We start from the raw sequence: 13,135 nt of genomic DNA on the forward strand, positions 1-13,135 counted from the left end.
AAAAGCAATGGAAATGAAATCACTTCTATGTGCAATGTTGTAAGTAATCTTAGATAAAAAATATTGCCCCAAAAAACAAAATAAATAAAAAAATGATAATATTCACTTAAATTGTATGTATATTTTTTTTTGTAGCCTGACTTGGATCAAGACATCATTAATAATAGTAACATTCTAAAACTGATTTATTTGATTTATGGTCATGGGAAAATAATGATAACAGAATTTGTTTTATGAGTTGCCTTACAGATGTATGATTAATAAAATCAAGAGTAATGATATTAATAATAATTATAATACAAACTGTAACATCAGTAATAATAATAATAATAATAATAATAATAATAGTGCAAACTCTAAGTTTAATTTGTTTTTGTAAGATGTCTTGTAAATTTGTGACTGATGAAATAAATAATGTTAAATTTAATAATAACAATATTACAAACTGTAATTTTAACTTGTTTTTATAAATTGCCTAACACATTTGAGAGTCTTAAAATGATGATGATAGTGATTACTATTGTTATAATAATAATAATATAATAATAATAATAATAATAATAATAATAAGAAAGATAGATAGATAGATAGATAGATACTTTATTAATCCCAAGGGGAAATTCACATAATCCAGCAGCAGTATACTGATACAAAGAAACAATATTAAATTAAATAGTAATAAAAATGAAAAAATGAAAAAAATAAATAAATAAATAAAAAAGCAGACAATAAATTTGAGTAATGTTAGCATTTACTCCCCCGAGTGGAATTGAAGAGTTGCATAGAAGAAGAAGAAGAAGAAGAAGAAGAAGAATATCATTCTATGATTATGGGGTCAGATTGTATGTTTAATTTGCTTTTGCATTGTGTCTTGGATAAAGACATCTGACTAATAATAAGATGACCCGCCCACCAAGTAACTCTTGACTCCACCCCTTCAGGTCACCTTGTTATAAAACTAGAGCACCCCAGGAAGTGGGCCTCATTTTGACTAGAAGTGTTTAGAAGATCAAGACACTGAACCAAGAGCACCTTGCCTTCTTTTTTTAATTCTTCATTTTCTTTTTGTTTTTCCCAACATGACAATTTATTGGCTTTCTTTTTTTACACTGGAACTCCGGCTCTTTTTCAACCATTTGTGCTTCATTTTACACTGGATATATTCTGTGTTTTTCTAAGTTTGCCTTTGATTAAGATGTCTGATGAATACTAATATTGAAGATAACGATGATGATGATGAAGATGATTATAATAACATTATATAAACATACATTTTGAAAATACTAAAAACAATTTATTTCTGGTATAGGCCAAAATTGCACAAAGAATGCCTAAGTGGGCTTTAACAGGCCCTGTTTTTGGACACAGCCTCAACTCTCGATGAACACCACTTAATACACATTAAACACAGGAGAATGATAGCAATAATTATCACTTAGTGTATTTGTTTTAATATGTTGCCTTGGATAAAGACATCTTAGTAATCATCATCATCATCTAAAACTTGTAGAGTTGGAGATGGGATAATAATAATACTGTTCACGCAAACTCTATATAAAGTTCACTTATCTAAGTCACATGTGATTATTATTATCTGATAAAAAATAATAATAATAATAATAATAATAATATACTTAAACCCTGCACTTAACCCAAGATAGGGCCATGTATAAATAATTCTATCAATAACAAATTAATTTCATCTTCTGGGCTCAGGTTGCCAATGAGCTGAAATGGCCGCACTACATGCTGGTGGTGTCACTTTGCCTTTTCAAGCCCTCCATTTATCTGTGTTGATTTTCCTCCAGATATTCCTCACACATTCCAGACACACCGAAGTCCCCTCAATTGCTGGTTATACATCACTCCTGTGTGAGTATGAGGGCCCTGCGATGGACCACCTCCCTGTCCCGGTGAGTGTCCTGCTTTGGCGCCAGTGACCCGTGACGTTGAATTGGATGAGACAGAGTGGTGTAGTGGTTAAGGTTTTGGACTTCAGACCCTGAGGTTGTGGGCCCAGGCTCTGCTAATGACACTGTGTGACCACCCACCTGTGCTAAAACTAGAAGAAAACATAAGAAATGAAACTTAAATGTTGTAAGCTGGATGAAGGTGTCAGCCAAATAATAATAAATAACTGTATTATGCATGTCAAGTGCCTCGGGTAGGTGTTCAGGATGAAAGGCACTATACAGGGTGGTCCAGATCTAATTATGCAGATCCAGATCGTCTGGATGACTTTGATTTATGTGGGGACGATTCCAGTTTGGCACGAAGTCGATTCTTCATGTCGTCAGTTCGCACACTTCTCGATGGTCTGGGATGATTTTCTATGTAATAAACTTAAGTTATAGCATAATAAAAATTGCATAATTAGATCTGGACCTCCCTTTACATTGCACACATAATCAAAGGCTGCACATTTCGACCCAGCCGGTCGCTCTCAGTGTGAGCCTGGAGGAGCCACATCACCCAACAGGCACTCCATTAAACGTGTAAAGAGCCTCGAGGCTGTGCCCGTGCCGTGAAAAGACATTATTAAAAATAAGTAAGGCTTCTTTGTGTAATCCGTATGCTTGGACAAATAAAATAACCGCAAATCACCCTGACTGTGTAAGTACAAATGCAGCCAGCATCCTCCTCACACTAGTAAGGTGGAAGAGAAGAGCGTTTTCATTAAAGATTTTAAACAATATACAAATAAAATTAAAAAACGCACACACACACATATTTACATGATAAACTTTCACGCCATGTCGACCGAATCCTCCACGTAGTGACGGATTAAAAAAAAAAGAAATCTCCAGAAATGTTTCCTAAAGTAAATACCTGCAGTGTAACGGTACAAAAAATGGTTGTTGCCGAGAGTGCAGCAATTATATTTAGATTTTAAGCATTCTTCCATTCATCAATTAATTGCAACACCCTTTTTGATTGATATATAATGAATTTAATGGTTTTAACAGTTCGCAGCCAGATCACTTAGAGTAACATTGTTAATGGCTTGCTGAAGCTCTTCCTTTAATAATGTCAGTGTTCCAAGTACATTTATAATTAGGGCTGTGTCATTCATTACTGAAGTAATAGGCTCTAACACTAATGGGTATTAGACGAAGGGCTAATATGAGGCATGTTTTAATGTAGTCATCTAGTTGCCCTGGGTCAGAAGCTTTAACAGGAGCTCTTTGCACTCGGAAACATAATGGTTGCTATGTGTTGGCCGGAGCAGAAATATCTTTGTTAACCACTTTGCAGTTGGACTCATTAGCAGCTGTCTTTTAGTGCGGCTGCACGTACGACCGCATTATGTGGGCCAGCGGCTCACCGCCATCAGGAAGTTGGAAATGTCTTGCTGGAGGGAGCGAGTGAGGGAGAGACGAGAAGGAGGAGAAAGCTTCCATAACTGCTTCAATCTTGTGGGGCCTCGTCGTGCCGGCTCTTATTCAGGGCGTTGCGCTGGGGGGTTTATGCCCCCCACTCCAATCTCATGGCTGGCTTTGGGCGAGCCTCAAGCTTTGTGTGCCTTCAGCTCCTCACTTGTACATAACGCTACGTTAGAGTTGCAGTTTATAATCCTACAGTGCGGCTCTAATCCCCACAGAAGGGTTGGAGGCCTTGGACTAATAAGCATAATCTCATTACATGGCAAATAAAAGTTTCCTATTTATCTCCAGATTTCAAATAAAACTAATAAGGCTTATGATACAGTCACCCAAAACCCTAATCATATTTCTGCCTATCTAAAAGCAATCAGTAATTGTGTTCTAGCAGAACGTGCTGACAATACCTCTGACACAGACAGGAGAATGAGAGCGCAGCTGTACTAATTAAATTAAATGCAAGGCTGATGGAATACATTCGCCCGAGCCCGCCGAGCCTGCCGAGGATGGCTGCGGAATTAATAAGCATTACGGCTTCGAGCAGGAGATGATATCATAATGGATGCAGGGTTTTGATGTGGAGAGCCTCATTCACATTCAATGTACCATAATGTACAAATGTGACAGCTGCTTAGAGAGGTGCGCAGCCGAAACGGCCCATTTAGGAAAAAGGCCGAAAATTGCGCTCTCGCCTGATCGCTAACCTGCGCCTCTCATTTGTTTTCCATCCGCCGCTCTGGATCGGCGCCCTCTTGTTTTCCGACTCCTTTATTATTTTTTTTTGCTGTTTTGTTTTTATTTCTTTTCTCATTTCTGAGCTTTATTGGGACATTTTTCAACCTTGAGTGAGCGATTTCCGTAAAGCGACCCCAAAAAAAAAGCACTTTTCTTAGGAGAATCGAGCTCAAGCAGAAGTGGACATGCTATTTTATTCTTTTTTTCCTGTGTGAGCCTCATGTCATATTAAAGGTCTTAAAATCTAAAATCCGTGTTCCGATTCACGTGCTATCAAAAAAAAAAAAAAAGTTACAAAGAGTAGAATCGTGCAATTGGGGCAAATACGCGTGACCGTGTTGGGCGATTTCGATCCGGACGTGTAACAAGTAATGGCGTGCGCTGAGGTGTCATCTTCTTCTTGTTTTCTTTTATTTGCTTGACACCTTTACTCAAGGCGATTTACAACATTTCAGAAATTGGTTATACGTTTCTTTTGTTTTTACCGATTGGAGCACAGACAGGTGAAGTGAATTGCTTAGGGACACACAGTGTCAGCAGTGGAAGTCCAAAGCTTCAACCACTACGCCACACAGCCTCCCAAGAGAGAGAGACAGATGTATAGATATCAATATATATAGATAGTTTCTTTTAAAGTCTGAATCGCAATCTGATTACTATATGGTTACCTACACAGGTAATGCGTGTGGTTGGCCAGTCAAACACGCACACATAGAGGAAAGGCATTATACAATACACAGATAGATAAGAATAATATAATTAACAGAGAGCAATGACCCTGTTACTACTTATTCAATGGCTGATACCTTAATCCAGGGTGACATAACATTTCAGGTAAAATGATATTTTATTATTTCTTTTTTTTTTTCCCAGATGGAACAGAGGCTGGTGAAGTAGCTTGCTTAGGGTCACACAGAGGCATCAGTGGGAGTTTGAAGTCTCAAAGGCTTAACCCCTATGGAAAAATGCCTGTCTCTATGGATAGATATATAGATATATAGACACAGCAGGAGCGGCACGGTGGCGCAGTGTGTAGCGCTGCTCCCTCGCAGTAAGGAGACCTGGTTCGCTTCCTGGGTCCTCCCTGTGTGGAGTTGGCATGTTCTCCCCGTGTCTGTGTGGGTTTCCTCCCACAGTCCAAAGACATGCAGGTTAGGTGCATTGGCAATTCTAAATTGTCCCTAATGTGTGCTTGGTGTGTGTGTGCACGGTCTGCCCAGGGTTTGTTTCCTGCCTTGCGCCCTGTGTTGGCTGGGATTGGCTCCAGCAGACCCCTGTGACCCTGTAGTTAGGATATAGCGAGTTGGATAAATGGATAGACACAGCAAAGGCACTATGAAGTGTCCAAAGACAGATAGATAGGAACAATATAATTGACATACAGAAACTATCCCTATTATTGCTCATTTTATGGCTGATGCCTTAATCCAAGACAACTGACAGCATTTGAGATACAATTTGTTACATTTCTTTTGTTTTTACCCACTGGAGCACTGGCAGATGAAGTGACTTGCTTAGGGTCACACAGCGTTTACTAGCTGGAATTGAGTCCACAACCTCAGGGTTTGGAATTTAAAACCTTAATCACTATGCCACATTGCCTGCCTATATACAGCAGCACAGTGGTTCTCAAACTGTGGGGTGGGCCCCCCTAGCGGGGCACGAAGTAACAAAAAGGGGGCCGTGAAGATGTGAAAAAAAAGAAAACGAGAATCGAAAATATGAAAAATACATCTATTGAAACCAAAACTGCAGAACTTTGGAAACCCTCGACCAACACAGCAGCATCTTGTATATCTGCGTTATGTAAGTGCATATCGATTTATATTTTTGCCATGTCATTTATTCATTTCTATTCTTATCTATTTTGAATTTGTTTTGTTTTGGGTTTTTTTTCGGGCAATTTTCTCTTTGACATCTTGTAAAGCACTTTGAGCTACGTTCTTAGTATGAGAATATCCATCCATCCATTTTCCAACCCGCTGGATCCGAACACATGGTCACGGGGGTCTGCTGGAGCCAATCCTAGCCAACACAGGGCACAAGGCAGGAAACAAACCCCGGGCAGGGTGCCAACCCACTGCAGGACACACACACAAACACACCCACACACCAAGCACACATTAGGGCCAATTTAGGATCGCCAGTCCACATAACCTGCATGTTTTTGGGAGGGCAGACACGGGGAGAACATGCAAACTCCACGCAGGGACGACCCGGGAAGCGAACCCAAGTCTCCATACTGCGAGGCAGCAGCGCTACAACTGCACCACCGTGCCGCCCCTCTATGATATATCATTAATTAAAAAAGAACAAATTGGTATTAGTGGGCTCTTTTCAAAAAAAGTTAGATGGGGCACAATTAAAACTGTTATGAAAACTCGGGCTGCAAGTACGTAAAGGTTGAGAAATACTGCAGTAGTAGATAGATAGAAAGAAAGAAAGAGATAGATAGACAGCACTACATAGATAGATAGATAGATAGATAGGAAAGGCACTATATAATAGATAGATAGATAGATAGGAAAGGCACTATATAATAGATAGACAGATAGATAAACAGAAAGCACTACTTAGTACACATATAGATAGATAGATAGATAGATAAGAAAGGCACTATATAATAGATAGATAGATTGGCAGTACATATGTGCTATAAAATAGGCTGACAGAAATTAAAGGCGCTGTTATTACTTGGCTGACTCCTTCATCACAACATTTGAGATTCAGTTGGTTACATTTCTTCCCCAGTAAACCCCACCAGTGGAAGCACAGGTAGGTGAAATGACTCGCTCAGGGTAACACAATGTCAATAGCAGGATTTTGAACACGCAACCCCAGGCACTGAAGTCCAAAGCCTTAACCACTATGTTGCATTGCCTGCCTGTACAGTAGATTATTGGTTTTTATACAGTAGTAAAGGCACTATACAATAGATGGAGTGATAAAGCACAATGTAATTATTAGGTAGGAAAGTTCGTGTTATCACTTGGCTGCTGTGTTTATCCAAGGCAACTTGCAACATTTGAGATACAGTTGAATTTTTCTTTTTTGTTTTTCCAAGTGGAGTAAGGACAGGTGAAGAGACTTGCTCAGGGTCACACAGTGCCAGTAGTGGGATCTGATCGATGAGTGACTTTTCATAAGCTGGTCTTGTGAGGGCGCGGGCGGGCATGCACGTGTCACCCTAGGCTCCCCACAGCCCCCCACCCAGATGCCAGCTCAGCACATTTCGCGCTAGTACATTACCATACGCTATCTCGTGTGTGGCAGCGGCATTGTTGCTGTCACAGTTGCTCAGCCAGCCCATCCGTGATTCATTATCATGAGAATTTTTTGACAGGATATTAAATGTCCTAATCCTGAACTTTCCTTACTGACCCTTCCCTTGCAAAGCGACAATGCAGATTGTGCCTGCCAAGCACTTTCTCCGCCTTTTGTTTTTGCCCGGCTGGTGGTGGGCGGGGGGACTGATGAGGCTGGTTTGGCTTGCCGGACATGCTGGAACTAATTCGATCAGCGGCTTGTTTATACACAAACCAGCAGGGCAATCAATTGCTGTCTCTTTCACTTACATCTCACTCTGCACCCCGGAGCGCTGCGCGGACGCGTCTACCTGCCAGGAGATCAGCTCCATCCGCCCGCCGCGGTCAAAGTGTCTGTGACGTCATTACAAATGCTTGCGGAAACGGGCCAAACGTGACGTCACACTTCACGCATTACAAAATGAGATCTAGCAAATTGACATTTTTTTAAAAAACTTCGGCTTCAGGTTACGCATTTTATAGACGTGTTTTATTAATATAGGTGTGACCCAAAAGTCAAATCGTCTATTCACGTTAACACTGAAGGTCGAGCGTCCTTTGACACTTAAAATTCTTTTTAAATTAAACATGAAGATTAATTCACATTGATTTTATTTGCATGAAATAGCGCACATCGTTACTAAGGTTGGGAGCATACACAGATACTGGTATCAGTGGTCAAAAATGGTCAAAAGTGAGACAATTAGGGCCATACACAGAACAGTACGAGTGATCGATTATAGCAATATACAAGATGACACAGTGATAATTATTTAAACGTTGTTACATTTAATAAAGTTTATATAGGCAGACACGGATAATGTCAGACTCCGTTAAATCAACAGACTTGTAACTAGAGAGAGATGAGAGGCGGGGGTGATCTGAAACCGCAAAGTAAGGCAAAAACAAAAAGAGCGATAGGCAGTGAAGCCATTAGAAAACATGTCGATACTGTTAAAAGTGCAACAAAGTTGCAGAGATGGAATAACAGGAAAATCATACAAGTTGGAAAAGGAGTGGCAACTGGATAAGATGGAGAGCAAAAGACGAAACGATCTGCTTGTGAGAGATCTGTTAGTATAAAGAGGCAGGATAAACGGATTACACGTGACTGATGGTAAAACCATTGCATAGATAGATAGATAGATCTGAAAGGCACTATATAAAAGATAGATAGATAGATCTGAAAGGCACTATATAAAAGATAGATAGATAGATATGAAATGCACTATATAATAGAATGATAGATAGATAGATAGATAGATATGAAAGGCACTATATAATAGATGACTAGATAAGAAAGGCACTATATAAAAGATAGATATGAAAGGCACTATACGTATAATAGATAGATAGATATGAAATGCACTATATAATAGATAGATAGATAGATATGAAAGGCACTATATAATAGATGACTAGATAAGAAAGGCACTATATAAAAGATAGATATGAAAGGCACTATATGATAGATAGATAGATATGAAAGGTACTATATAATAAATAGATAGATAGAAATATAGATAGATATGAAAGTCACTATATAAAAGATAGTTAAATAGATATGAAAGGTACTATATGATAGATAGATAGAATAATTGAATTGAAAACATAAATGTTCATTTGAAATGGTCAGCACTAAATGTAATAGCGAGTTATAAATCTAACTGGACTCACATATGAAGGGTGTTATATGAGAAATAAAAGTTGATATGTAAATATGATTACAGATATGAAAGGCGGTCTATAGAACTGAGTTAGCCGAGTTAACTAATACAACTCAAGTCCGTGTTTCCGTCTGTCTTTCAGTCGTTGCTCCGCTCCCCACCGTGTACCTCACTGCTGCTAAGGATTTGATTTTCTGAAGTAACGATGCATGCTGTACTGTATAAATGTGACGATGAATTTACAAAGTTAAAGAATAAATACAAAGCGTTCTGTTTTTTGTCAAGTAAACTGTCACTATATATCATATAGTGATTTTTCCACTGGGATCTGTCGCTGAAATGTGATCCCTCAACTTTTTCCGTCCTGTACAGAATTGTGTCAACGCTTGCATCTGTTACTAAAAACTGCTCACCCCCCCCTCAGTTGTGTCACCCAAAAAAGCTGACTATTAAATTGCCATTTAACATCCCAGTCAGCAGTAGCTGCTGACAATGTCTAAAGCTTGTAATCTCATTTAACCCTCTCCTGTCATGCGCAGGCCCACCCTGGCGACATAATGCACAGCAAATTAGATCTGACACGGCAACAAGAGAAATAAAAAGCTCTTTAGCTGAAAAGTCAAGCCACAGTGGGTAACCCTGACCTTCAGCTCCGCCGCCGGCTCTGGCCGCTGCTTTCTCCAGAGGCCCCCGCGGACACTTATGAGAGGGCAGGCAGCAAGTCTGCTTCAAGGCAGCAGCGGGAATTCCCCGGGGGCAAATTATGGTGAACACATTTTACCATTAGACAATAGCGGGGAATTTCAGCTGTGCAATCTGAAGTCTTTTCTTTGGCAATAAAAGATGAAGCTGCAATTGTCTGCCTGCAACTCCTTCACATTCGATATTTTGTCGCCGTCCACCTGCGGTGATCCCTGACTCAGAAGCAGAGGGGCATCCCTGTTGGATCACAGTGTCTTGCACTCTGTTCTGCAGACTCCTTGCATTTTAAATGAGGTCACCTTAGAGGGTGGCACAAGTCTTCAAAGCCATCTCTTCCACCTGCCATTTACTTCTGTAACATTTTTATAAGCAATTCTAAGATTCCTTTAGAAGATACAAAGACAGTCACCTCCGGGCAGCTCTGGAAATTTAACCTTTCCCTAAGTGTGCAGCTCTAAAGGAATGCTGTCAAAGCGACGAGCTTCCTGACTTTCCATTTCCTCATGGGAGAATACAAGTTGAAGAAAGAAAGAAAGAAAGAAAGAAAGAAAGAAAGAAAGAAAAACTTTTATATGTCATTTTTCAGTGAGCTGCATATTAAATGTTTTTAGAAGTAATAAACAGTTAGAGATAGAAAGAAGTACAGAGGAAATGGGTATATAGTGTCTTTTATAATGAGGGGTACCTTAAATGTTTTAGAAAGAAAGAAAGACAACTTTTCTATAGCGCTTTTACAGTGACCTACATATTAAATGTTTTTAGAAGTAATAAAGAGTTAGAGATATAAAGAAATACAGAGAAAATGTGTATATAGTGCCTTTCACACTTAGGTGTTCCTTAAATGTTTGAGAAAAAAGAAAGAAAGAAAGAAAGAAAGAAAGAAAGAGTGTGTGTATATTGTCATTAATGTTGAATTTTATCCAGTTTAACAAAGTGATGCATGATAAAAAGTGGAATAAAGAAAGAGGGACCTTGTATATAGTGCCTTCTTTAGTAAGCTACATTCTAAGCACTGCACAAAGTAATAGTAAAAGAAACTTTTATATTGGTCCCTTTACAGTGAGCTGCATAGTAAATGATTTGATAATCAATTAACAGTACATGATAGAAAGAGATACAGAGAAACATGTATATAGTGCCTTTCACCCTGAAGTGCAAATTAAATATGAAAGAATCTTTCATATAAGGCCTGCATATTAAATGTTTTTAAAAGTAATAAAGAGTAAATGATAGAAAGAAATACAGAGAAAATGAGTATATAGTGTCTTTCACAGTTAGGTGATCCTTAAATGATTCAGAAAGAAAGAAAGAAAGAAAGAAAGAAAGAAAAAGAAAGAAAAAATATGTATATGTGCCTTTCACATTTTGGTGTACCTTGAATGTTTAAGAAAGAAAGAAAGAAAGAAAAATATGTATATAGTGCCTTTCACATTTTGGTGTACCTTGAATATTTAAGAAAGAAAGAAAGAAAAAAATGTGTATATATTGCCATTAGTACTGAATTAAATCCCGTTTAACAAAGCAATTCAGGATAAAAAGTGGAATAAAGAAAGAGAAACCTTATATAGTGCCTTCTGCGAGCCATATTCTAAACATTTCTAAACATTACACAAACTAAGAAAGAAAGAAAGAAAGAAAGAAAGAAAGACGAAAAACTTTGTATATAACACCTTTCATAGTCAGGCTTATCTTAAAAGTTTGCAAAAACAATAACAATAAAGGAAATGAACAAAAAGAGCACTTGCATATAGGGCTTTTCAAAAAGAAAGAAAAAAGAGCATGCAGTTTCAGGATGCTTTTTCCTAAAAAGTGCAGAAAGTAAACAAATTGCCAAAAAAGTACATTATTATGTAATGCATGCTATAATAATTTCCATTCCTTAATTAAAAATAGTGAGCATAATTTTGAAAACGTCCATCTATGAAATTGGTTTCAGGCCATTTGATCAATCAATCACTCGATCATTCACTGAACCACTCATCTGTGCCCCCTTATTCCAATCCAAGACCATGTGGTGAGGACTCCCGGATCTATAAGGCAGCAGCATAAACCCCTGCACCACTGGGCCAATCAGTCATCAGTCGATCCGTTGATCTTTAGTTTATATAGCGCCTTTCATGGTGCAAACCACTTTGCAAATGAAACGAGATAATTCTGTCAATGAAGGAGGTCGACCCTAGCTACATTGTAGAAAATGAGCTTTGGATGACTGTAGTGATGCAGGAGGGGCAGCACGCATCACGTCTGAGTATGTGGATAGGGCGCAGTGGGCTCACGCAGATCCCAGGCTGGCACAGGACCACTTAAGACGTTGTTCCAGTACCTCCCCGTTCTCGGTCCCTGTGAAGTGAAACACATGGAGCTAGCGGCACGCACTTAATCAACAGGTTCCCAGAGAACCTCGACGAGCTTCAGATCCGAAGCAGACCGGGGTCTAATTGAAGTGGGTCGGTGTCCGCTGTTCCGCACGAGCAGTCCAGAGGTCACCCGAGTGGCACCTTGACGTAAATACAGGTTATTATCATGAAAACGCAGATGCATACACTCTCGGCAGATTGAAGGCTTCAAGTGTGTCCTGTAAATAAAGAGGCTTTGTTACCTTGGAGGGGGCCGTCCAGAGTCCCGCCCGCCCGCACGCCGCTCCCATCCGCCGGCTGAAGAACGCCGTCTCATGCCACCCTGATCCCCGGCATTCCACTCGGCTCTCGCAAAGTGCAAACTTGCTGGCACACCGAGCAAATGTTTGCGTTCTACTTGTCTGTAGCCGACTAGTGACTCCCTGACTGTCCAAGCCTCTTTAGCAATGGAGCGCTTTATTTAATTTGTCAGTATAATGAAAGCCGCTGAATGAGAGACAGAGAATGCACGGCAGTATAAAAGAGACAAAGGCTAAAAGTACCACTATTTTGATTCCCTTTTTAAAATTACTTCCAAAGTGTGATATCTATTGTGAGGAATAATGCTGAACAAAGCACAGTGTCTTGGCAATATTCACAGAGCTTATTCACAGAGCCGCTACTGTCTGTACATTCAGGGCTGCAGTACTTGTATAAAAGACGTATTGGAAGGACTAGAGCTCCCATTGTATTGCCAGTGTAAACAAAAAGGCAAATGGAAGCGGGCTGGCACGCAGGCACACAGGCTCGCCTTTATTCACTCCATTTACTGTTATTATAGCAGCTCGTTTTTTTTTTTTTTTTTGTTCTGCGCCGTGCCTTTTTTCTTTCTTTCATTCTTTTTTCTCCCCCTCTCTCACTTTTTAAATCTGGGATCTCTGGCTTAAAACTAATAATAATAATAATAATAATAACGTGCGTTAAAGTTCTATAAGTGGTAAACCCCAAAA

At 39.3% G+C, this 13,135-nt stretch overlaps 1 long non-coding RNA gene across 1 annotated transcript in view; it reads right to left on the minus strand.

Annotated features, from left to right (window-relative positions):
• LOC120524058 overlaps nt 1-12,691 on the minus strand; it is a 156,968-nt gene extending 144,277 nt beyond the window's left edge. The window contains exon 1 of the long non-coding RNA XR_005632737.1: nt 12,389-12,691. This is a non-coding gene — a long non-coding RNA (uncharacterized LOC120524058). The remainder of the gene's footprint in view (nt 1-12,388) is intronic.
• Nucleotides 12,692-13,135: the final 444 nt, after the last annotated feature.

The sequence above is a fragment of the Polypterus senegalus genome, chromosome 2 (genome assembly GCF_016835505.1).
Source record: "Polypterus senegalus isolate Bchr_013 chromosome 2, ASM1683550v1, whole genome shotgun sequence".
In the NCBI taxonomy this organism is placed as follows: Eukaryota; Metazoa; Chordata; class Cladistia; order Polypteriformes; family Polypteridae; genus Polypterus; species Polypterus senegalus.